Source organism: Varanus komodoensis, unplaced genomic scaffold (assembly GCF_004798865.1).
Source record: "Varanus komodoensis strain SLA01 unplaced genomic scaffold, ASM479886v1 scaffold25, whole genome shotgun sequence".
Classification (NCBI taxonomy): Eukaryota; Metazoa; Chordata; class Lepidosauria; order Squamata; family Varanidae; genus Varanus; species Varanus komodoensis.
This window is the reverse complement of record NW_025335661.1, coordinates 4,298,363-4,322,309: the sequence shown is the minus strand read 5'-3', so window position 1 is coordinate 4,322,309 and position 23,947 is coordinate 4,298,363.

Below are 23,947 nucleotides of genomic sequence, written 5' to 3'. Positions count from 1 at the left end.
AAAGATCAATAATGTTAATTATACGTATATTACATAGTTCATGTTAGGGTATATGTTCTAACCTACTGTTATCAAATAATTATGTGTAGACATCAACAAAAGCATCCCATATTTCCATATATTTATCCATTTGTAAATTTGGCCTAAAGGCCACCTGTTCAAAAACTGGAAGTTTCATTCAATCTTCTACCCATTGTGTTATTACAGATGGCTGTTTATCTTTACAACATTGTAATATTCATCTTTAGCTGGCAAAGGGGCAGGAAAAATCTATTTATGTTGACCTTGCATTAAACTCCAATAGATGGGTAGGTAATTCAAAAGAAAGTGTGTCTGTGAATATTAAAGAACTTTCTATCACAAGATTTATCTGAATGTTTTACCTTACATCCTCCCAGAAGGAAGATGCCACTGGGTATTGCCAAAACATATGAAGAACAGAAGCATTAACAACACTGCAGCTCCAACAATTTAATTAGCCCTTATCAAAAAGGCATTGTTATGTCCAGCATTATTCATTTCATTTCATTTCTATGCTGCCCCACAGTTGAAGCACTCTGGGTGATTTACAACAATGTATAAAACAAACAAACAAAAAACCATACCATGCCATTACCATAGAAACACTGTTCTGAGAGCTCTTTTGCTAAAGGAACAGTAAATAAAAGCTTTAAATAAATAAATAAACCAAACATTGTTAAAATACAAATTAACATGATTTTAAATTTATTTAAAATTTAAAACCCCAGAGAGAAGAAGAATCACCTGGATCATCCCCTCAGCCCCTTGGATAGCCAAGGAGATCTTTAAAGCCCTCCAGATAGGCTGCCTTGATCTGGTGCCAGAAAGATGGCAAATCTGGTGCCAGGCAGGTTGCAGCAGGGAGGTGTTCCAAAGATGGGGTGCCCGCACAGAAAGGTGTCCCCCCCATTGCCATCCTCTGAGCCTTCTGTGGGGTGGGCACTCAGAGGAAGACCCCAGAAGCTGAGCATAGTGCCTGAGCAGATCATGGTTGAGAGAGGCGCTCTAACAGGTATTGTGATTCTAAGCCGTGGAGGGTTTTATAGGTTAAAACCAGCACCTTAATTGGGCCCAGAAGCATACCAGTAGCCAATGTAAGTGGGCCTGAACTGGTCTTCTATGTTCAGTCTTACGGGTCCCAGTAATTCATCCGGCTGCTGCATTTTGCACCGGCTGCAGCTTCTGAACCATCTTCGTGGGCAGCCCCACACAGAGTGCATTTCATTAATCTAATTTAGACATTACCAAGCATATCTAGGAAGCCCTATACTACAGGCATAGCTGGACCACCAGCCGCAGCTGGTAGAAGATGCTCCAAGCCACTAGGGCCACCCAAGCCTCAACTGACAAAGATGAATCAAGAAACACCTCCAAGCTATGAACCTGTTCATTCAGGGAGAGTGCAACTCCATCTAGGACAGGTTGAACGCCCCCTCCCCACATCCAGTCAAGGGAGCCACCCACCAACAGCATCTCAGTCTTGTATAAATTGAACTTCATTTCGTTGGCCCACAGCCAGGCAATTGTCACAGCCAGGCACCAGTTTAGCACATCCACAACCTCACCCACTGAAGATGAAAAGGAGAAATAAGAGTTGTGTATAATCAGCATACTAATGACAATGCACTCAAAAAATTCTGGATGAATCCACTTAACGTAAACGCTAAATAACTTAGGGAGCAGAATGGACCCCTGAGGAAGTCCATGCTGGAGAATCCATGGGGCTGAACAATATTCCCCAAGCACCACCAATATTCCCCAAGCACCACCTTCCACCTGTCCTCAAAATACAGGGGGAACCACTGCAATGCAGTGCACCCAAGTCCCAGCTCAGAATGTTGCACTGGAAGGATACCATGGTTGTTGGTATCGAAAGGTGCTAAGAGGTCCAGGAGAACCAGCAGGGCCACACACCCCCTGTCTCTTCTAGCATAGGTCATCATACAGGGTGACCAAGTTTTTTTCATGACAAAACCAGGCCTGAACCCTGACTGAAATGGAGCTAGATAATCATTCTCACCCAAGAATGCCTGAAGTTGACTGACTATCACCATCTCTAGAACCTTGTCCAGGAAGAGAATGTTTACTACCAACCTAAAGATACTAAGTATATGCAAAACATCAATTTTTGCTGAATTAAGCATTGACTAAGATCCATTACCTTCTTCAAAACAGATAATAACAAAGCAACCATTGGCTAGGCACTCCAGTTTATTATTCCATTCTTGTTCATGTAAGTCTGCCAAACAAACATTTTCTTGCCAATTTTAAAATCTGGATTTCCCCATAAGTTAATTTTGCATGTGACAATATGTCAGACCGCAATTCAGATTAAAATACACACCACAACTCTATAGCTGCTACAGCTGGCAGTTCATATTAACAAATATGTCTAATGCTTTAAAGAAAAGACAGGGAGTCCAAATCCACCCTCTTGATCAAAAGTTGCATCCTTTTCAAGGATATTTGTGGTAGGTGGAAACCCATTCAGATTTATGAAGTAGAACATTAAGCTTCTGGAAATACTTGTCAGATATAATATGAAATATGTAAAATGTAAACAATTTGAGATACTGCATTCATTTTAAATTTGTTTATCCTATCCTATAGATGTAACTTTATAGATGTCCGTCTGTTTTCTGGGAAACATGTCATGCTAACAAACACTTCAGCCATTGTGCTAGAAGTAACTTTTGCTAGTGCAACATGGTTTCGTTTGCACTAGTGCCAAATATAACAGCACCCAAGGAATCTTATATTGAAATTTGTTGATAAGAAATTACTGAACTGAATGTATTTTCAGCTCCAGAAAGTAAGTAGTCTTTCAACCAGAAAAAGAAAAAGCAGCAAACCTTTTAGTAAGACAACATATTGAAATTATTCTTGGACAAGTGCACTGGTTCTGATGGGATTCTACTGTTATAAGAAAAAATCTTCTAATATGTGGATTTTTTAAGAGCCTGTCTCACTACATTGTAGTCTTTCATCTGTTTCAATACTACATTACTCAATATTCTTATTTTAGTATTCTAATTTATATTTATTTTAGCCCTCCTTTAATTTTTAGAGATGTATTGTGCATTCACTCGTTATTTCTATCCTTTTCTTTTTTCATAGATTGAATGAGTTATATTTGGCATTTTCCAGCCCACCTTATGATTTATATAAAAATAGAATTTGGGATTCACCCTTCTTTATGCATTACTGCCCCAGCTTTTGGTCTGTCCTTACATTTCATTTTTATTTCTATTCTTAATTACCCTCCTCATTGGATAATGGTTGGTTCCTTATGAAATGAGTATTATAAATATTGCATCATTAATAGAATCTATGGGGCAAATCACAACTGAAAATAGTTGGACCAAAGTGTTCTGCATACTCCCTGCAGTAGGCATCTAATTGCCTAGGGAAGTACTGTGCATAGAGAAAAGTTGTTTAAAAGTTGCTAATAGCCATGTTGCATGCCATTGGGCTACGCTGTCTTTGGTGAGCACTGTATATTTTGGATACAAGTCACAGCCCTCTCAAGTTACCATAGTTCATAATTTGTAATCCAAAGCCTGATTTCTAATCATGGTTTGGCAACAATCCTTGGTTCACAGTAGTAAACCACAGTAAGTCTGGATCAGATGTAAAGGCTGTCCAAATAATTAAGACAGAACAAAGCTCGTGTATATGAGTTGAGGGGACTGGGAATAAGGCACTTGCAAATAATGACCTAAAAAGTGATTGCGGTGATACCTGAATTGATGCTTTTGTTCCTTTTACTAGCAGATTTCATTGTATACTGAGGACAAATGGAACTATTACTATAGTGTGAAGTAGCTTAAATTTATCATTTCCTAAGGAAGCTTTTAGTGAAGGAGATGGTCTTACCAAGAGAATTCCAGGAGTAAACCACAACAGACAAAAAGTAAGGAAACAGAAATGAGGCAGGCAGGTGAATGGGAAATTGCTGTCATCCTTAATGCTGTGGCCCAGTGTTCAAGGAAAGAAAAAAAAAAGATTTTGCTGTCCATTCTTTTTCTGTCAATGCCTCTTTTCCCGTTATACATGCCAATTGTTGTAGGATTAATGGAGCCTTTCTGTCTTCGTCTCAAAGCCTCATGATTCCAAGCAAGTGCCAACTGTGGACTTGTGACTGACTTACCTTTCCCTCACATTTCATGACCATTTTTACCTCTTCGAGATACTTAATTTTCTTCCTTGGTGGGGACCTCCAGGTGCCCAAGACCCTGCCATCCTGTCCTTCTACCATGTATTTTCTCTGTGGCAAATATCTTTCTCTTGTGACTAGTTATACGGTATTTGATTCTTTCTTTCCTCCAGGAACATGGGAAATAGGCCCTTTAAAACGAATCTTAGATCAGTGCTAACAGTGGCAATGTGGGATGTGGTTGCATCGGCAAGAGTGGAACTGGCAGTTGAGTCTGTGTGTGCCTCTCATGGAAATAGTGAAAAGCATGTGAAGGAAATTCCCAGCTTGACTGAGTCACTTTCTCCATGCTTCCCTCAGTTTGGAGAAAGGCAAAACAGGCAAAATGATGCAGTAGGTGCAGCCACTGGCCAGCAGAGGGCTTGGCGAGGTTCAGTTTGTTTTCCACCTTCACCTAGTTCTGCGCCCTTGCCTAACCTGGTTCTAGTAAATCCAGTGAGGCTGTTCAAGCTGAAATGAATTTGTTCCATTGCCATAGTACTAAATCACTTGATGAGAAATCAATGCAGTATTTGTGAGATTGGTTGGTCTTGATACATCTCACTCTGATCAATACTATCTCCCAGTACAGAGTGGACATAAAAAATTAAGTTTTACAAGGACATTTGACATAGGACAGGGTGTCTCTTCATTTATTGTAAGATTACAGGAACAACAACTCTGTGGGATTAAAGCTCACAATGTTAATGAGATCAAGTCAACATAATACTAAATAATCTTTCTTTTCTCAGCTATGAATTTAGCTTTCAACTCATTGATACATATAAAGTAGAGTTAGAGAAGGTATTGATTTGGTCCATTGGATTTAAATGAATACATTCTGTGTCCCTCTCTCTATTTTCAAATCATAACACCTAATGCATATATGTAGCTTCAGGGCTATTCTGGATCAATTTTAAGTACTGATAACATTTACAAGTTGCTTGGACAGGTGAAAAAAACCACCCAGCCTCTTGATCCATGTCCATCTTGGCTGGTAGTCCAGAGACATTGAGGGAGCTGTAATGTTATACCATCAGTGCCTTCTTCAGAGAGAGTAGGGTTCTTTCCTACCTGAAGGAGGCTATTGTATGAATCCTTCTTAGGATTCCAAATCTGGAATCTAAGATTCCAAATCTTAGAAACCAAATCTGAAACCTCTGGACCTTTAAGAACTTTAGATCAATCTTGAATATACCATTTCTTTATAAGGTGATTGAGAAGGCAATGTCTCTCCAGCTCCAGGCATTCCTGAGTGATACTGACTTTCTGGACCCATTTGAAACTGATTTCAGAGTGGGATATGGAGCTGAGATTGCTTTGGTCATTCTAGTGGATGATCTATGACTCAGAATTGACCAGGGGTGTGTGCTCCTGCTGGCTGTGTTTGATTTCTCAGAGGCCTTCAATACACAGTATTCTCCTTGATTGTCTGACAGAGTTTGGAATTGAAAGCACTGCTTTGCAGTAGTTCCATTCCTGCCTTTCAGGTTGTTCCAGATGGTGATGCTTGGAGACTCTGACTCCTGTAAGAAGGAACTGACTTGTGAAGTACCACAGGGCTCCATTTTGTCTCCAATGCAATTTAATGTATACATGAAGATGTTGATCATCAGGAGAAGTGGCACTAGTCATCTTTACCACATCTACTACTTGTTCTGGAGAAAGCATCTCTCCTCTGAACAGCTGCCCGAAGCTGGTAATAGGCTGGATCAGAACAAAACAAATTGAAGTTGAATTCAGACAAAACATAGGTGCTTGCTGTTAAGGGTTCAGCTCCAGCATTAGAATAGTGGCAAATGGTTCTACACGGGGTCACACTTCTCCTAAAAGACTGTGTTTGCAGTTTGGAGGTGCTGCTTGACTTAGCCATTCAGGTCAAGAGTGTCTATTATTAGCTTCAGCTGATTTGCTGAACTGTATCAGTCCTGGAGGAGAATGACTTGAAAACAGTAGTGCACACACTGCTTACCTATAGACTCAATTTCTGCAATGTGATCTGGCCCAAATACCTCCAGGAGCACTTTTGCCCATATATTCTGCCATGCCTGCTAAGGTTCTCTAGGGATAATCTTCTGAAGCTTATTTCTGTAAGATTAATGTTAACTACCCAGGGGACTTTCTCAGTGGTTGTTCCTAAATGGCCTGCTGGGAGAACTGTGTTGGATATCCCAGACTGATACGTTTAAGAGAGAGATAAAGACATAACTCTTCCTATAGGCCTTCCCAGATTAGTTCCCAGACTAGTTTTAGTTTTTTTAAATCTGCTTCTTTTTAGTTGAAATTTTAACTGTGTTGATTTTAATCTCTTGTAATTTGTCCAGAGCCTATGGGAATGGGGTGGCATATAAAAATGGAATAAATAAATTAATATATTGGATTGAACACATTTTCTGATTTTGGCCCTAAGATGTTTACTTCGCCTTCTCAGTGGTTCAATAAAGTTATTCAACCCTTCAGACTACTGTACAAGAAGCATTTGAATATGAACTTAGTATTAGAATCTGTCATGCTCAACAAATATGATTGTCTTCTTTTTAGTAGACATTTGTATTTTAAAATAATTACACTGTTGATTCTTCCAAGATCCAACAAAGCAGAACCCAAGACAACCAAATGCCCTGAATGATTTTCCTTTTGCCCTCTTGCTTCAAGGAAACTTTCTTGAGAATGAATACCTGGATATATTATCTGCCAGAAAATGCCCATGAAGCCACGTGCAAATTGTTCTATTTACTCATTATCTCCTAAAGACCTGGAAGAAACCAAATGTAACATTGTTGGTGCCCAAATGCAATTGTGTGGCAGTGCAATGTGGGTACAGCTGGGTTAGACTGCATTATCCAAAGGCAAGTTAAGACTGGGACATTTTGGCATGTCTCTGGATATGAGAATAAATGGCCAACCATATGAAGAAAAATTAGCATGAGCTGAGCAGTATATGAAGGTAGCTGCCAGCCATGTTCATGAACATGGTTTCACTAGAGTCTATAATAATGTGGAGAAAATGTTTAAACCAGTCAAATGAATTATTATTGCAAACATTCTGGAACATTAAGAACATGAACTTAATTTGTAACTTCCTCTCTATTCAACGAGAACCTTTTCATTGTAAAAGCAAATGTAAGCATTTGTATTCTAGTATTTTCAGTAGTAAATAGGAATTTTGGAAATCCAGGTTGAAATCTGTATTCCATAATGACTTGAGTGGAAATACAAGCTGTGTTCATAGTTTCAAAAGCTCTGTAGTTCCCACCAATTACATGGAGGTCTCATTAATGCAAATTTTGAGGATGATAAGCATGCAAACTGAACTTTGTCATTCCTTCCAGCCAGAGGATAATTGGCATCCTGGAGAGAGGGATCTGACTCACTCCACTTCTTTTAGCACTGACTCACAGTCCAGCCCCTTCAAGGATCACTGCCTTGCCTGGTGAAGGGGCTTTCGGAGCACAATGAAGCTATGAGCTATGCCGTGCAAGGGCACCCAAGACAGACAGGCCATAGCAGAGAGTTCTGACAAAAGGTGATCTACTGGAGAATTAAATGGCAACCCACTCCAGTATCCTTGTCATGAAAATCCCATGGACAATATCCAAATGCTAAGAGATATGACACTGGAAGATGAGCCCCTCAGGTCAGAAGGTGTCCAATCTGGGGGATGGTGGAGGCCAGGAGAGCCTGGAGGAATGTTGTCCATGGGGTTGTGATGGCTTGGACACAATTTTGTGACTAAACAGAACAGAAACATAGTCCAGACTCGGTTCATTGCATTTTAGATCCATTGAAATCAATAGGACTTAAGTTAGTCATGGCTAACTTTCAGTGGATGAGTTCACATGACAGGAGAAGCCATGGTGAAAATCATACTATTGTAGGTCTGCTGTTTTGTCCAGACCCGTGTTCTGTGTGGTAAAATCAGTTTTCTGAAAGCAGAGAGAATCAACTGCCTGTTCTAAGGTTTTCATACTTTTCCCGTGGGTTCTCTGGTTGTCTGGACCCAGGATTGCCATTTTACCCTTGTTAGTATGGAAACACAAAGAGTGCCTTGGCAAGAATGGCATGGAAGTACCTCACCTCCCTAGCAAAATATGTCTCACTGCTTGCTTTGTTCCCATTGGCCAAACAATGTATCCATACACCTCCCTGTTTACTTCTGAAAATGGGGATAGCACAAAAATACAAAGAGGGTGAAAAGGTGGAATCATGGTGAACTTGTTTATTTTCATTTAAACCTCTAGGATGGTGGAATCATTGGGAAGTGTTCTGCAGGGACATGGAAGAGGAGACTGCTGCAGTGCAGTCTGGGAAAGGATGGGGATTTTGCTAATGTGGGCTGCTGGGATGCGTGATGAAGCTGGGAGGATGGAGTGGGAAGTGCAGGAACCATGTGCTTAGGTGCCTGCGTGATCCTTTGACTGGTAGGCTTACCATGTTGGGTAAACCTGGCCATTGATTCTTAAAACAGAACTGGATCTAAACCAATATATTGGTGCTGGCCCTGAATTTCTCTTCTGCAGGAAATGGGTCTTTACAAGGGCAAAACACCCAAAGTCTTGTATTTCATATTTACTGAAGCTTTAGCAGCCAACACACTATTAATTGCATGTAGGAAAGTGTAAGATTGCAAGGCAAAGCACTTGGAATTGGTCAGTTGTGTGCTTCCAGTTATAATACTTATGCATTTACTTTAAAGATTAGAAGTTCAAAACATCACTGGGCTATCTGTGTGTAAACTGTTTGACACAGCAAGCTCAAAAACATGGATTGTACTACTATTTAAAGTGCTGTGAGTTTCAGGCACAATTTTTGGTACCTGTTCCAGCTATTGAAGCAGGAAAGAAACCTCTGTTACTCCTGTCTTGTAGTAATCCAGAAGCTAAATAGACTGTAACACAGATTGGACTCTCATGCTTCTGCTTCATTTGTCCACAGAGGAGAATTTAGTTCCAGTAGTTGAATTTCTACAGTCACGGTTACAGACTATAGATTTTGCCAGTTTCTTTTGCCTGTAACAGGTATATGGAACTGTGAACTCTATTAGACTTCTCTGACAACACTTTAGTAGCTTATCAGATTTTCAGTATAGATTTTGTGGGTTTAATTTTTTTTATCTTAACTCTTTCTTTTGATCTGTGTAACAAGGAAATTCTGAAAAGAGCTCATAGTTGAAGATACACTGGCACTAGGGAGTTTTGAAGGATCATATCCAGGCAATACAGCTTTGGAGGGCATACCTGTTCATCTTTATTTAAAGTATTTATTTACCATCACTCTTTATGTAATTGCAGGGCAGTGTAAAGTATTCATTAAAACAGCAATTGAAGCAAACACAAGCCAAAATATAAGCAGAGCCATTGTGAAAACAGGAAAACTACCAAGCAAGGTATTACAAGTCAGACAATATTAAGGTAAATGGGAAGGGCTTAAGGAGACTGAAACACTATTGGGGGCAGCAGCGTGCAGTGTGGTAAGAATGCCAGTCTGGGGTCCTGGGATATCCAGGTTCTAGTTCTAGTTTCCACTCAGCCTTGAATTTCATTGAGTGTCTCTCAGCCACTCACAGATTCTCAGCCTAAGCTACTTCACAAAGTTGTTGCTGTGAAGATAAAATGGAAATATGTAAGCTGCCTTGGGTTCCTCACAAGAAGAAAAAAGGCAGGGTACAAATGCAATGTACTGTGAAGGCTGGTGCCTCTTGCATTGTAGGGAAGAAGGAATGTCAAAAGTAGGGATTCATACTGAAAAGCACCCTGATTGCTATCTGTGCAGGAGAAGTTACAGCTTGAAAGCCCTATTCTGTTGTTCTCTGAACAGGTAGGTTGATACAGAAGAAGATGTTGTCTCAGGAAAACTGGTCCCAAGTTTAGGGCCTTATGGGTCAATAATACTTCCTGGAACCTGGTTCAGTAACATATTCACAACTGGTGTAGTTCTCCAAACACGTCCATTCTGTGCTATTCTGCATTAGCTGCAGTTTCCAGAAGAATCTCAAGGGAAGTTCCACACAGAGTGCATTGCACTAATCCACTCTTGAAATTAGCAGTGCATGGATCTTGAACTCATTTGTACCGTGGATGAACTCAATCAAGACAATATATTGCTTACTCCCAAAGAGCCATGTCAGCATAGATTTCTTCTATTCTACTTTGTTCTTCCCGCTTTCTTTGGAAACTTTGTTGGAAAATGTATGTGCAGTATTATGGTACCAAAGGAGAATCGATGCATACAAGAAACCAAAACTCCCTCTTGTGTATACAAGAACCTGTACATAATGTTGGAGGGTTGCCATTGCTAATCTAAATTCTAAAATCAGTGCTGTTATTCTCTGTTAGCATATGTCTTCACCTGTGCATGTCTAATTATGTGCATGTACCTAAATGGACATGTGTTAGAGCACTGTGGAAGTAACTGGGGGCACATTGCTGGGTTAAAGCAAATGACAACAAGCAAGCATTTAAAATAATTGAATATACAATTTATTACAAAGATATACAGAATAATTTCATGAACAGGATTCAGAAACTGGATAGCTTTAGAGAGAAGGTTGTTAATGGAAGAGGAGAGGGTGAAATCAGCTGAGTGTGGATGCTATGGAGAAATGAGGAAGACAAACTTGTACCCAATAGGCAGGCTATAGTACTGTACAGATAGATGCCTGTGTCACCTGGGCAGCAGGAATTCATGAGACATGCAGCCCTGCAATAGCTGTTTTTGTTCCCCCACATCCCCATTGCTGCTGAATTTGCCACAGCAGCATCAAATGATCAAGCAATTTTGCAAAATAAAGTGTGTCTTGCTTACAAGCAGTGTTCTGCACCTGTGCTTCATGTTTTGCTTGCAAAATAACTGCTTTTTTGCCACTTTTGTGCTGATAAATTCACGAACAATTTTGGTTGTGGCAGATAGACAACCCCTGGTGGCTTCAGTGGAGTGATAGGGCTCTTAACCCCTTTCCATTATGTTCTTAACAGGTCAATGACATGACACCATATTGACCAGTTCTACTTAGTAGTTCCAACTTGAACAAACTGGACTTCCTAAACAGTCTTCAAAGGGAATCCCAAGCGCAACACATTGTAGTAATTCAACTGGGAGGTTACCAGAGCATGGGTAATTGTCACCAGGCCATCTCTATTCAGCTACAGTTACAGCTTGAACATCACCCCAAACTGATAAAGCTTAGCCCTGTGTGGATTCTCTCTTGCATGACAGGGTTCGTGAAACACTAGTACCTCCCAGTCACATGAGACCCCTTTTCAGACACCTGCGTCAGACAACAGAGGTCCAGGAAATGGGAGGCTTGACATCCGAGGCAGAACAATACAGTGCTGCTCCATGTCCATGCATGTTGCTCTACACAAGGATAGCAACAACCAAAGAGGGCCCTGCCCTCCTTCATCCACTTGATGATGGCATCTAAACTAGGCTTGGCATGATGGAAATTCTATACCAGGTTGACCTATTTTAATAATCATTCATTTGTGCCTCCTAATGCCATATATTTGCATTCTCAATGTACATTTTTCCACAAGTGTGAGAAGGTCTGGTCTTAAGGTTGTTCACATTCAATTTCATGCATGCACTGTAATTACTTTCATCTTGCTAGTTCCAGAGTAATTACACTGACAAGAGTGGTTTGGCTTTATTCAAGGCTAGTGAGGGCAAACATCCAAAACCAAATGGTATATTTGGTTAAGAGACATTCTCAAAGCTGTAGAGAGAATGAAACCAGCAAACTTGTATATTCACTTTCATTTTTTATTTCTTGTCTTCAAGCCATTGTTGCTTTGGCTGGCTATTCAGATTAAGTACAGAAGTCATTTTACATTAGGCATTTGTCTCAAGTAATCTAAGCACCTGTTCTGCTGCACTCTGTTTGACTCTTTTTAGTATTAATTGCATGCTTCTGATGTGCATTATAGGGAACTTTAAAACCAAAGGCATAATTTCCTGCTGTGAGTCTTTCATTTTCTATTTATGAAGCTGACTTGTAATCCCTACTAAGGAATGTCTGGTCATTGACTAGTAGGGGGAAAATCGGTTGTATTGTCTAGAAAATATATTCAGTATGGGTTCAGGTGCCAAAAGCATATTCTGCACATGCCAAAGGCAATTCTGTAGTAAATCCAAAGAGCTTTTATTAGTTGTATCTGCATGCTTTAATGTTTGAGACAGAGGGGTTTGATGTATTTCTCTGGCTTAAATTTTATAATTCCAGCCAATATTTTTTTGTTTCTGGAAAACTAATGGTCTGTAATGTGAAGTAACTCTACTTAATATGTCTGATGCGTGTGCGTGTTGGACCATTTGTGTCATGCTTGCTTGATTGCTGATAGAAATGAGATGACTTCTCCTTTGTTAGGAGAAGGGAAGAGAGATGATGGACTGCAAAGGCATATTGCCTTTCTGTCAGCTTCACTACTTGAACCTACTACTAGATTAAGGAGACTATTGTGACCCATGTCTAATGCTGCAGTTGGCCTTACAGTCTTTAGCAGAATCTGATTGGAAGAGGTCTGGAAGGCTTTATACATGTAAGGCCCACAGCAGTGCTGGACCAGGGTCACAACAGGTGGGTGATATGTAGGTCTCCAGATATATTTGACTAGAATTATCTTCTTCTCTAGTACCCAATGTGGTGCTGAAAAAACTGATGCTGTCCACGGGGAACCACCTAGTGGGAGCAAGTAACCACCTAGCTCCATATGCAACACTCTGCAGGGGTGGGAGAACATGGCAGGTGCAACGGAATGGAGAATGGCAGCGGGACAGGAAAGTGGCAATGGGGTTGTAACAAAGAATAGTGAGGGAAAGAGTTGAGTGTTTCTAGCCTCTGAAGGGTCCTAGAAATAATTTGTATGATTGCTAAGCAATTGATTTCTGGATAATGGAATTATGGAGAGAAATGTTTGTGGAAGAATATATGATAGCACACCAAGTCGTGGGGTACATTTATCTATAGTAATCTGTACTAGTACACAGGGTGAGAATCAGTTCTAGAAATGCAGCCCTGACTTTCAGCTAGAGGAGACTGTTTCTCAAGCAGTCAGCTAATCCCGCAACACATAAAGCATGTCTTCTTTTCACCCTCTGCTCCATTTTGGATGTGGTAAGTGTTAGGGAGAGAGAAACTGATGGACAGCTTCTTTAAATCTTTGGCAAAGGAAAGAGGATGTAAATTTGATAGAAACTGCACACAACCATTCTGCTGATTAAAGAATGGTACTGAAATTGAATTAATAAGGTCTTTTCTCATCAAAACTTTGATCTGACCGTTTATTTAACTTGCCTACCCTAGTCTAGGAGTGTTTTCCAAATCACCATCCTAAACTGATAACAGGATAACTCCAAGCCACTGAAAATCATAAGACACTCGGTGATTTCTTATATGTATGTAAATCTATAGCAAGGTATACATGTATGGAGTCTAGAATTCCACTTGGTGGGACCCTTGACGTACATCACTTATAACTAAACACAGATACAAGAAATTCATGTTTGTTTACTTAAGAACATTGAATAACAAACCTAGTGACTTCACTGAAATTACACTAAGACACTTCATTGAAATAAAAGCAAATATTTAACTCAGTAGTAGATTAATGCATACACTGGTCATGACAATTATCTTTCAATCCTCTGGGGAGTGTTGACAGGACAGCTTGTCTTCCAACTTTGAAGCTGAAGAGAGAGGCAGTAATTGTTTGGATAGTAACACTCAACAGTCACTGCCACATCCATAGCTCCAACTTGGGATGAAGATGAATTTATTTGGTAGCTGTGTGGCCAAGGTACCTCACAGGCCTTGGTGATATTGGGCCAAACCAGCCATTGGCCTTTCCTCTTCTGGAGCTCTTGGTGCTTCTAGGCAAGGGAACACAATGGCACAGGCTGCAGAAGGGAGCACTGGATGCTACTGGTACCTGAAGGCATGCAGGGCGACTTAATGGAGTGGTGTCCAAAAGCGCAATTCAGAGCAAGGCTAAGGTAGCGCATTTTGTATATTACTCATGCTGATACAGGTCAGATGTATGTGCTGTGACGTAAAATCTCATCCATGCTGGGCAGACTGAATATATACTTTGCACTAGTTATTTTACAATAGAAGTCTTTTTGAAGTGTGAAGACTTTAAAAATGCCCCCAAAATGACAATATTGGACTTTTTGCAGTAGTTGGCATTGTGTTGAAAGTCATTATCCAAGTTGTTGTTATGACTTTTAGTCATGCTCTGCAGCCCATCAGGACCAGGCACATATTATATATGGCAGAGCTAAATGGAACACTATTCAGCTGTGTCTTTGGTTTGTATTTGAGGAGAGTTAAAGAGGAAAGAAATAGAGAATCATTCATCTACATTTATAAGATATTTTGTATTAGAAAAGAACCCAGGATGTTTGGGATAGTTATTATTCATTTATTTATTAATATGTGTGCTGCCAACCATTTAGCTAATACATATTCCAGGGAATTTGTGTCAAAATGTGAAGAATGTAAATTCTTCTGGATATTAATAAGCAGGTTTCTGTTCTGCCTTAATCATAAAACACTTTGCATATTTTCCTTTTCTCATTCAAAAAGTTTAAACTTGCTTTGGCTTCTATATGACAGTTTTTCATCTGTAAATGAGTATTCCTAACTATGTATATGCTGTGTCAGCTGCTACCCTGATGCTCTTTATTTTTAAATAAGAAAATAAAGCTGTCACATCAATCTTTGTCAGCTCTTGTAGGCCTTGGTGGTGAGGCCAGCTGTTTGCTGCTGCTGCTCTTTGGATAGACATTTGGTGGCCCCCATCTATGGGCTCTGGACTTCATTTCCAAGTTCAAGCTGCATCTACTTCATGGCTAGTTGCCTAGTTCCTCCAGAAATGAAGGAAACTTGTCTCATTCCCTTTAAACTTTACACAGTGATGGTCATCGCTATGCCTTGTGGTAGCAAATCCCATAGTTTAACACTGTGCTCTGGAAAGAACTATTTACTGTCTCTTCTGAATTTCCCACCATTCAGCTTCTCTGGATGAACCCAGGTTCTAGTACTCCCCATTCCATGTAAAAATGTATATACCTCTGTCTTGTGTTCCCTTGCTTCCCTTTTTCTGTTTCATTCATCCTGCCATTTTATTTTAGTAGTATTTTCTGTGCTCCAAGTATCATAACCGCTTTACTATGTATCTTTGTTTGTATCCTAAACTCTCATTTCATATCAGCTGCAGCCTTTTAGGCACACAGATGCAGTAATGGCAGGGGACATATACCTGTGGTTAAAATTGCATGAAAAGCAGATATCCAAGCACAGAAGACCTTTTAGAAGAGCAGTGGCAGTCCTATTGGCATTTCTGTTCTGGATCCTGACTCTAGTTTTGGGATGCTTGGTATCTCACAGGGTTTGGTTGGCTCAGAAATGATGCTTGGAGTTAAGGCACTATGCAAAGGGATTAAGTCCTGATCAGTCACAGAATCCCTTGAGACATGTTGGTTCTCTTCATGAACTAGGTAGGACCAAGTTTCACTTGCAGGACCTTGGATAGCTCCAAGCAGAGAACTTGCTCCTTCTACAGACCTATTCAGGAGTTGTTTCCTCACAAAGTTAAGAGGCCTTGCTGTCCTCTCATATGATGTCAGAAGAAAGGTGGTAGTGTGAGAGAAGAAGCCCCAAATAGGGCTAACTTTTAGAACTCGACTGAAAGATTTCATCTTCCTCAGGCATGAGTAAAACTCCAGCCTCTGACCCTTTGTGAAGACAAGTGGCTCTGAAAGAAAGCATGCCTGGCTTAGCTTTAGCCACTCTGACCCATATGTTAGTTGCTCTCTCATGCACTGTCTGAGTTGTTGAGCAGGTGGTGGGGGTCCCACTAAGGATGAGGTCCTAGTGCAAAGGTTGGTTGGCTCCTCAGTGAATCTGGATATTAGGATGCTGCTTTGGGTGTCTCTGGCTCAAGCAACCCCTTTGCTTACAGTTCAGGCTTGGTGGGAGGCCCTGGCATTAAGGGGTTCAGTACTCCATAGCTTCCTGGTCTTCCTGAACCAGCTGTTTCTCCTTCTCAGTGAGTTTAACAGAGTTAAAATACTGGCTGCAGCTTGGGCTCAGGGGCATGACATGTTGCCCTAGTTTTATCCAAGTGGGGCCCTGTGCTTTAATTCCATGACAGGTGAGGGCTTTTTTGCTGCTTGTTTTCGAGGCTGAAGGATTCTGCTTTAGCTGTTGCAATGCTGTAAGAGAAGGTTGCCATAATGAACCCTCTGGTTATATGAATCATTCCACAGGATGAGTCATGTGGCTACTGCTGGAAACAATAGCCCTTCATCTTCTCCTCTGAAAAGCCTTATTATCCAACATGGTCTTACCAGGTTCTGAGTTTACCCACTCACACTATATTGGTTGCTGTTAGCAGGACCAGGGAACAAAGAGATGCCATGTGTTTCGGGCATTCACAGGGAAGAAAAAGGGAAGCTGGCTTGCAGATTTTGTCATCATCCACATACTTTGGAATGTTTGGTTCCATCCTTTGTGATTCCATTTACATGTTTAAAGGGAAAGTCCAATTGTGAAGGCATGTGAGGAATCACTTTTGATGTTCAGGGAGACTGCTTCCTACAGAATTTGATATATGCAATACATTTATTTATACTAGTATTAGTCAAGCTTGTGATCACCTCAAATAAAATTCATGGCCCTTCTTAAGAGACAGGTGTCAAATCTAGAGCTTAATGAAATAAGCTCTTCAGTTAGGAAGCTGTGCCGCATGAAATATTCATAAGGGTTCCTATGCAGACAATAATATTTGACTGCACATTGCGGCATAAAAGTAGTTTTACTGCTGACTTTGCAGCCTCATTTGTGCTGTCGATTAATATTCAGTACTATTTATGATGTGACATGATTGGATATGTAGGATTTGAGGGAAAGATGTTGGGATTCATCCTGAAGGGATATGAGATTACATTTTTTGGGAGAATCACTGTGGTATATTTTTGCAAAAAGTCTGTGGAAAGACATGCATCAGCTATTGGCATGGATAGGGACCAGGAGAAATCATGCTTTGGCTTACTGACCTCTTTTTGTTTTTGTTTTGACAAGTTTTTGTGGGGAAAATAGCTCAGAGAAATACAGGAAATGTTGGGTGGGTTAAACCCAGATATTTTTTCCATAGAACTTAATGTGTTGAAATGTCTTGGAACTGTACCACAACTTAATTCCATGTTTCACTAGTCTCAGTCACTGTTATTTCACTGGGAACAGCAAAACAAAAAACCACTGCTGATTTTATGGAGTAGAGACCAGTTTAGTTGGATCAGACTAATGGTCCATACAGTCCAGCACTCCATTCACACAGTGGCAGACAGGATCCTTCAAGCAGGATGGGTACAAGAGTTCCACCTGCTTAGGCTCCTCAGCAACTTGTGCATTTACACATGCTGCCCCTGATAACAGAGGCAGCACATAGTCAGCAGGGCTAGTAGCCATTGATTTGCCCAAACCCCTTTAAAGGCATTGAATTTGGGGGCCATCACTGGAGAGTGAGGTAAGTTCAGGGGAAGAATAGAAAACAAACAAAACAGAGGCCTCTGACATCTTCAAGACTAGACATATTATTCAGAGGAGGTTAATTTTATTCAGAGAATGCCAAAATCAGCATTGTGCTCAAAGTTGATTTAAATGAGATTTCAGTATCCTTGAACCTCCTAAGGCAGCATCTATAATTTTCATTATGCTGTAGAGCTGCTACCTATCATATTAATAAAAATGTTTCCATTAAAATCAGGCTGTATGACCTTCTGGTCTTCATGGGGAAAAAAAACTTCCAGAGGCAGTTTTTTTGTAACTTAGTATTGTAACTTTTTGTAACTTAGTATTACAAGCTGAAAGGAAGGTTTTTAGTGCAAAGTGCAGGCATGCTGTGTATACCTTTTCAGCTCTGCTGAGGATGAGCCCAGAGGAGTTTGGAGAAAGTAGGTCAGGCAGTGCACGGAGCAGATGCTGCTGTAGCACAAAGATGTCCAGGTAAGGGTGGAATGGAATGTCCAAACCCAGAATCAGAAACTCAGGTTCAGGACCCAGGTAAATGGCAGTTGACCGTTAAGTTTGGATGCTGATAGAATGTAATTCAGTGTTTCAGTCTGGCCACTTCCCTCCCCCAGGTTCTCCTCAGGTGCTAGAGAATGAAGATCCATAAGAAGAAATCACTGTGATCTGGCACTTTGCTCTCATCCATTATTATTTGCTATCACAATCCTTGCAGTGGTCAACAAGCTTGGGGAACACTGAGCATTTTGGACAAGATTCTGGTGAATGGTGAGATCTGGGTGGGGACTTTAGTGATTATGGAACCTGGATCAGGAGTCTTGAGTTTTGGGGATTCTGGTGTTGGAGAACCCCACTTGCTGGCCCCTAGCTGAGTATCAGGGTCTAATGGTGCTGCTGGCCGTCCCCACTGCACTGACCCCTCTTCTGAGACAGTGTCCAAGTCACTGCTTTTGATCTGGATTAGGATACTCACAAACTCTCAATTCATCCTTTGGCACTTGTGGTTATTCCACCATGATGACACCTTTGATGCATAATGCCATTTCAGAAATGGCTTCCATTCTTAAATATGGGAAACACAGGAGGTAAATCTCCTCTGGCGCAGGAGGCATACTACTATGGTAGCAAAATAAGTGCAGCCTGGCCTAATAAACATATGGCATATGGCAGATTGCAGAGAGTACGATGAGAATGGGCATAACAGGTGCAGCTTTCTGCTGAATTATTCAGAAGTGCATCTTTAATGCTTCATCCAGTTGCAAGCAATCTTAGTATGTTGTATTTAGCCCTGTCCATTCCGTGCACTTCGGTGTTTAGTCATGCTGGCCACATGACCACAGAGACTGTCTGCAGACAAACGCTGGCTCCCTCGGCTAGGAAACGGAGATGAGCACCGCCCCCTAGAGTCAGGCATGACTGGACTCAACATCAAGGGGAAACCTTTACCTTTTTACTAATGATGATGATGATGATAAGTATAAAAAGAATAATAATTTTCATTTAGATACTGCTCAATAGCCAAGTCTCTCTGGGAGGTTAACAAAATTTTTTCTGCTACATTACTTCTAGTTAGCTGGACCAGTTAAGTAGGAAGCTGAGGCAATGCTGAAGGAACTTTTTGGCTCCACAAAGTTGGATATAGAAATGTGGGGGAAGATAGGAAATTCTGCTTTTTAGGATTTTTAGTATAAATTCGATGTGTGGACTAATTTGTGTGTAAAAATATGCAGATTTCATTCTAGAACAGCATAACAGTCTGCTAGAATTTTGGCTTCCTATCCATTCTTTGAATCCATAACTTTAACTAATATGTAGTGTACATGTTGAATTACCTCTTGTTATTTTTACTGAGTGATGAGATATACATTAAAATAAGTTTTGAAATAAAAACAAACTCCATCCTGCCTCATTACCATATATTTCCAGCAAATATAAAAATAAAAAAGGTTATTTGTTATCCTTTATGTGTCAGGGTCTGTGTTACTTATTCAATCCCTTTTCCCTAGTTATTTGTTCATTGGGTACTTACTGTGAAATCTTCTGCCATGTATGAGGTTAGTACTCCAGGTTGAAGAGTTGTACAGGTAGGATGCCTTGCTCTTGCTAGAGTGACACACTTATATTGATGCTGCTGTGGCCTAGCTGAAGTCCACACCTTTCTTAAACTCCAGTAATGATTTTCAAAGAGTACTAAAGACCATTTCCTTCTCTAATTCTCATATGCCGTATACATAAAACTGACAAGGAGTTGGTCGTTAATCTCTATCCTGAAGGCTCTTGAACTGTGGAAGTGTTGTGACAAAGGCTGCCATGGCATAAATCCAGCACATGGTGCAGGACCTATTGAGTCAACATGTCTGGCAGGGGGCCAACTTTTTTTTAGCAGTCCTGAACTGTCCAGAACTCTTCTGGACAAAGACATATTTGGAGATTTGGTAAAAAAAACAAGGCAAATATTCCTGCTGAGATTAAGCCATGTTGTAACGAGCCATTCAGAAGCATAAAAAACAAACAATCTTTAGTATCTCATGTACTTTGGTATCCCAAAAAAGCAACAGCAAACAAAACCACGCTCATTCTTTCTACCTTGGACCATGAAATGGTGTTGGCAGGACCACATTAGGAGTCTGATACGCAAGAATTACATAATTATCTCAAGGGCAGGGACTTTATCTTGGACTGGTCTGTCCATTTATATGCCTGTAAATGCTTGTGATGTGCTTTCCTTAACCACTTTCAAGATTGAATGGTAAGTCTTGTGGGGGCCAAAGGCAACCCATTGATTTAGAAATCCAGTAAATAAATGGGGATGGAGCAATGTTTCCTCGTGAAAACATAGTAAATGGTGGTGTCATTGCCACACTAACTGTCAGCCTGTCTCAAAGAGATCATGGAAAAGCATGACAATAAGGATCCTTTCCCTAGGCATTTGTGGCAAAGTGCTGATTGGCAGACAACATGACAAAGAACACATGATGGGTGGTCTCTCACTTCCATAACAAGAAGGGGACAAGATTCTGGCAAAGTAAACAAAATGCTGATCCAGGAATCTTTAATATATGTTCTTTAGAATATGAAGTTATTGATTCAGATTGGGCCTTAGCAAAATGTTTATCTATGGCTGTATCTTATACCTAACTAAGTTAGGTGTATTCCCTGGACAGTACATATTTAAGAATGCAGTCATAAGTATATTACTTAGGAATAAGTTCACCTGAATACAGTGGGACTGACTTGTAAGTAACTATCCATAATGTTGTGTTGTGTATCTGCAGTTTTCTAATTGTCAATAAATAATGGCTCTTAGTATGAGCAGTAGTGCTTGCTGCTCCCAAAATTGTGGGATTTTTGTCTACACCCATGTGATTAAAAAATAGTTGAAAACACAGACAGTTTTAACCTGCTTCTTTCAACTCTTCTACAGCTGATTAAACACATTCCTGGAAGGAATTTTGCTCTGAACATGTGGTTTGCCTCTTTCAGGCATTACAGTATTTTAACAAGCATATTTTTGCTTCATGCAAACAGTTTTAATTCTCATCCATCTTCAGTTGCATTTTACATTTTCCAGTTTGCCGTGTTTATTTTCTCATTGTGAAACTTGGCTCACATGCCCATGAGCCTCTCCAAATATTAATGATACTAGCAAGCACTCATTATTCCAATGTACAAGAATTAAACAAAAGAGCTCTTATTGGCCTGTTTAAATTGCTTGAAAGAAATGTTTGCTTGCCATATGCATGCAGGCATATTTCACCAACTTGCACTTTAATAAGTGGGAGGCTTTTCACATGGTCAAGAGAACACCCAGCAGCAAGTTACAAGAGGGTGAGGAGAAGAGATCCAGTAAGGGAAAAATATTTGGGGATGTCATCAGTTAGTAAAGCTGCCCAGCTAACTAAATCCTTATACATGCTGAATTTAATCCAGTCTTCTGTGCAGCAGTTTGGCTCTGGGACTGGTGGTGACCAATTCCTGTGCCTGTGCTGCTGAAAGATTTATTTAGTGTTATCTTTTAATGGTTATTTTATTTTATGAGCATTGTGCCACTCTGGAATCCCTTTGAACTAAAAAAACCCACATCTTTTAGTAAAGTAAAAATAATGTATAAGAATGGCTTTTTCTTCAGCAGCCAGTGATACCATAAGAATATAAGAATAGCTTTGCTGGATTAGATCAGTGGCCCATTCAGTCCAACACTCCATGCACACTGTGGCAAATCAGGGGTATCAGATCTCCCAGCCAAAGTTTAGCTTTGAAGTGTGTTAGTTTTTGCAGTGAATAAGAAGTTGTCTTTAATAGGGTCTTAGGGTGCCAGCAAGCATCACTGGATTGTTTGGAGTCCCAGCTCTGATATCCTGTGACCTTGGTGCTGGGACTCTCAGTGCAGAGTCCCATTCCTTTCACAAATGCTGTGGAAAAAACCATGCCAGCCGAGAGTGATGGCTTACACTTGATTATAGTCTCTAGTTCCTTCATTGCTGCCCTTCTAACTCTCATTCTTCTTTGTATTTGTTGGCTGTAGTTTCCTTCAAATTGAAGATTGATCCAAGGCATGCAAAGTCTTTCACAGTTTCAATTTCTTCATTGTGGACTAAAGTTCTGTAATTTTTCTGTAGTTATTTTCTTAATAATCAGCTTTTTCACTTTTCTTCCACTTTCATCAGAAGTTTCAATTTATTGCAGCTTTCTGTCATCTGCACATCTTAAATTATTGATATCTTTTCTGCCAATTTTCACTCCTTTTTGATCTGACCCTAATCCAGATTTCTTTATGCTATACTCACCCTTGTCTGATGCCTCTACCTATAGGAAGAATATGTTCTGTTTCTCCATTTTCTGTCCTAACGTTAGCTTGTTCTCCATTATACAGCTTATGCAACAGAACTATCAGACACCTGTTTCTTTCAGGATCATGCATAGCTTTTGTGATCCACAGAGTCAAATATTTCCATTGTAGTATGAAGGCATAGAAGGACCCTTTTCTGAAATTATTTGGTGCATTCCACTAGGCTATGCATATTTGAGCTATGACCTTGAGTGCCTCTTCATTTTCAGAATGCTGCTCGATTATCAGGCAATACTTCGAATGTTACGTCATTTGTATGGGAACTTAGTGCAGTGGTCCTATTGTTGCTATACTTCTTAACATCTCCATTTTTTGGGACTGGAATATATATTGAACATTTCCAATCTCCAAGTAATTGGTTTATGTCTCATGTTTGTTGCCTTATTCCTATTAGGATTTGGATCAGTTCAGACTCTTCCACTTAACATTAGTTCCACTGGTACCCTATCCACTCCAGGTGCTTTATTCCTTCCAAATGCATTCAAAGCAGCTTTCACTTCCTTTTTAAAAATTAAGAGTCTGTCATCCTTCTATCTCTCATATATAGTTCTTCTCAGATATCTACTACCATCTCATGTTCAGACAGTATGTTCCTCCTTTGATTTTTTGGAATTCCTGTCTAGGTTTGCATTTTCCTTTGATTTCTTGCATCCTCTGGAAGTGGTCTTTTGGTTTTCGTTTTTTGTTGTTCTATTTCTTGGCCCTGTCCATTGTACTAGTTCTCAGTGTTATCTTTCGTGAAAAAGTTATCACCATTAGGCATAGCTTGAATTAATGACAACTTAATTTGGAAGCAAGTTGAAAAGACATGCTTCATACAGTCTGTTCCAACCACTACTCACCCTGAAAATTCAATTCACTTTACCACTATAATCTCCAGCTGCCACTCAGGTTCTCTCTGTTCAGAGGTAAAGTTAACACATTATCATTCTGGCATCAGTGTTAATGGAATTAAGCATAGGCTAAATTTTCATCTTGTTGCCTCATGGTTGGACTTAGTTACAATGATTAATGGAAAATGGCCTGTCTGTCCAGAATGCTGAAGATGTGTTAAGCTCTCTCTTCATTGAATTCTTTGGTTACTGTGCTAGTACAAGCAAGTCATTTGGAGTGGTATAATTAAGTTTTCAGAAGATAGTGACATTGCTTCAATGTTCAGTTGCATACGGTCACGATTATCAAAGACCCAAAGGATACATACCACATTGTCTTGCAAATGGGAACTCATGGTCTTGCATATGGGAATTCATTGTCTTGCTTATGGAACTCATGACCCAAGAGCCGTGTGCAGTCATTGGCCACTTTCTGTATAATCCATGGAGCACTGAAGTGCCTTACTCGCTTTTCATTCACA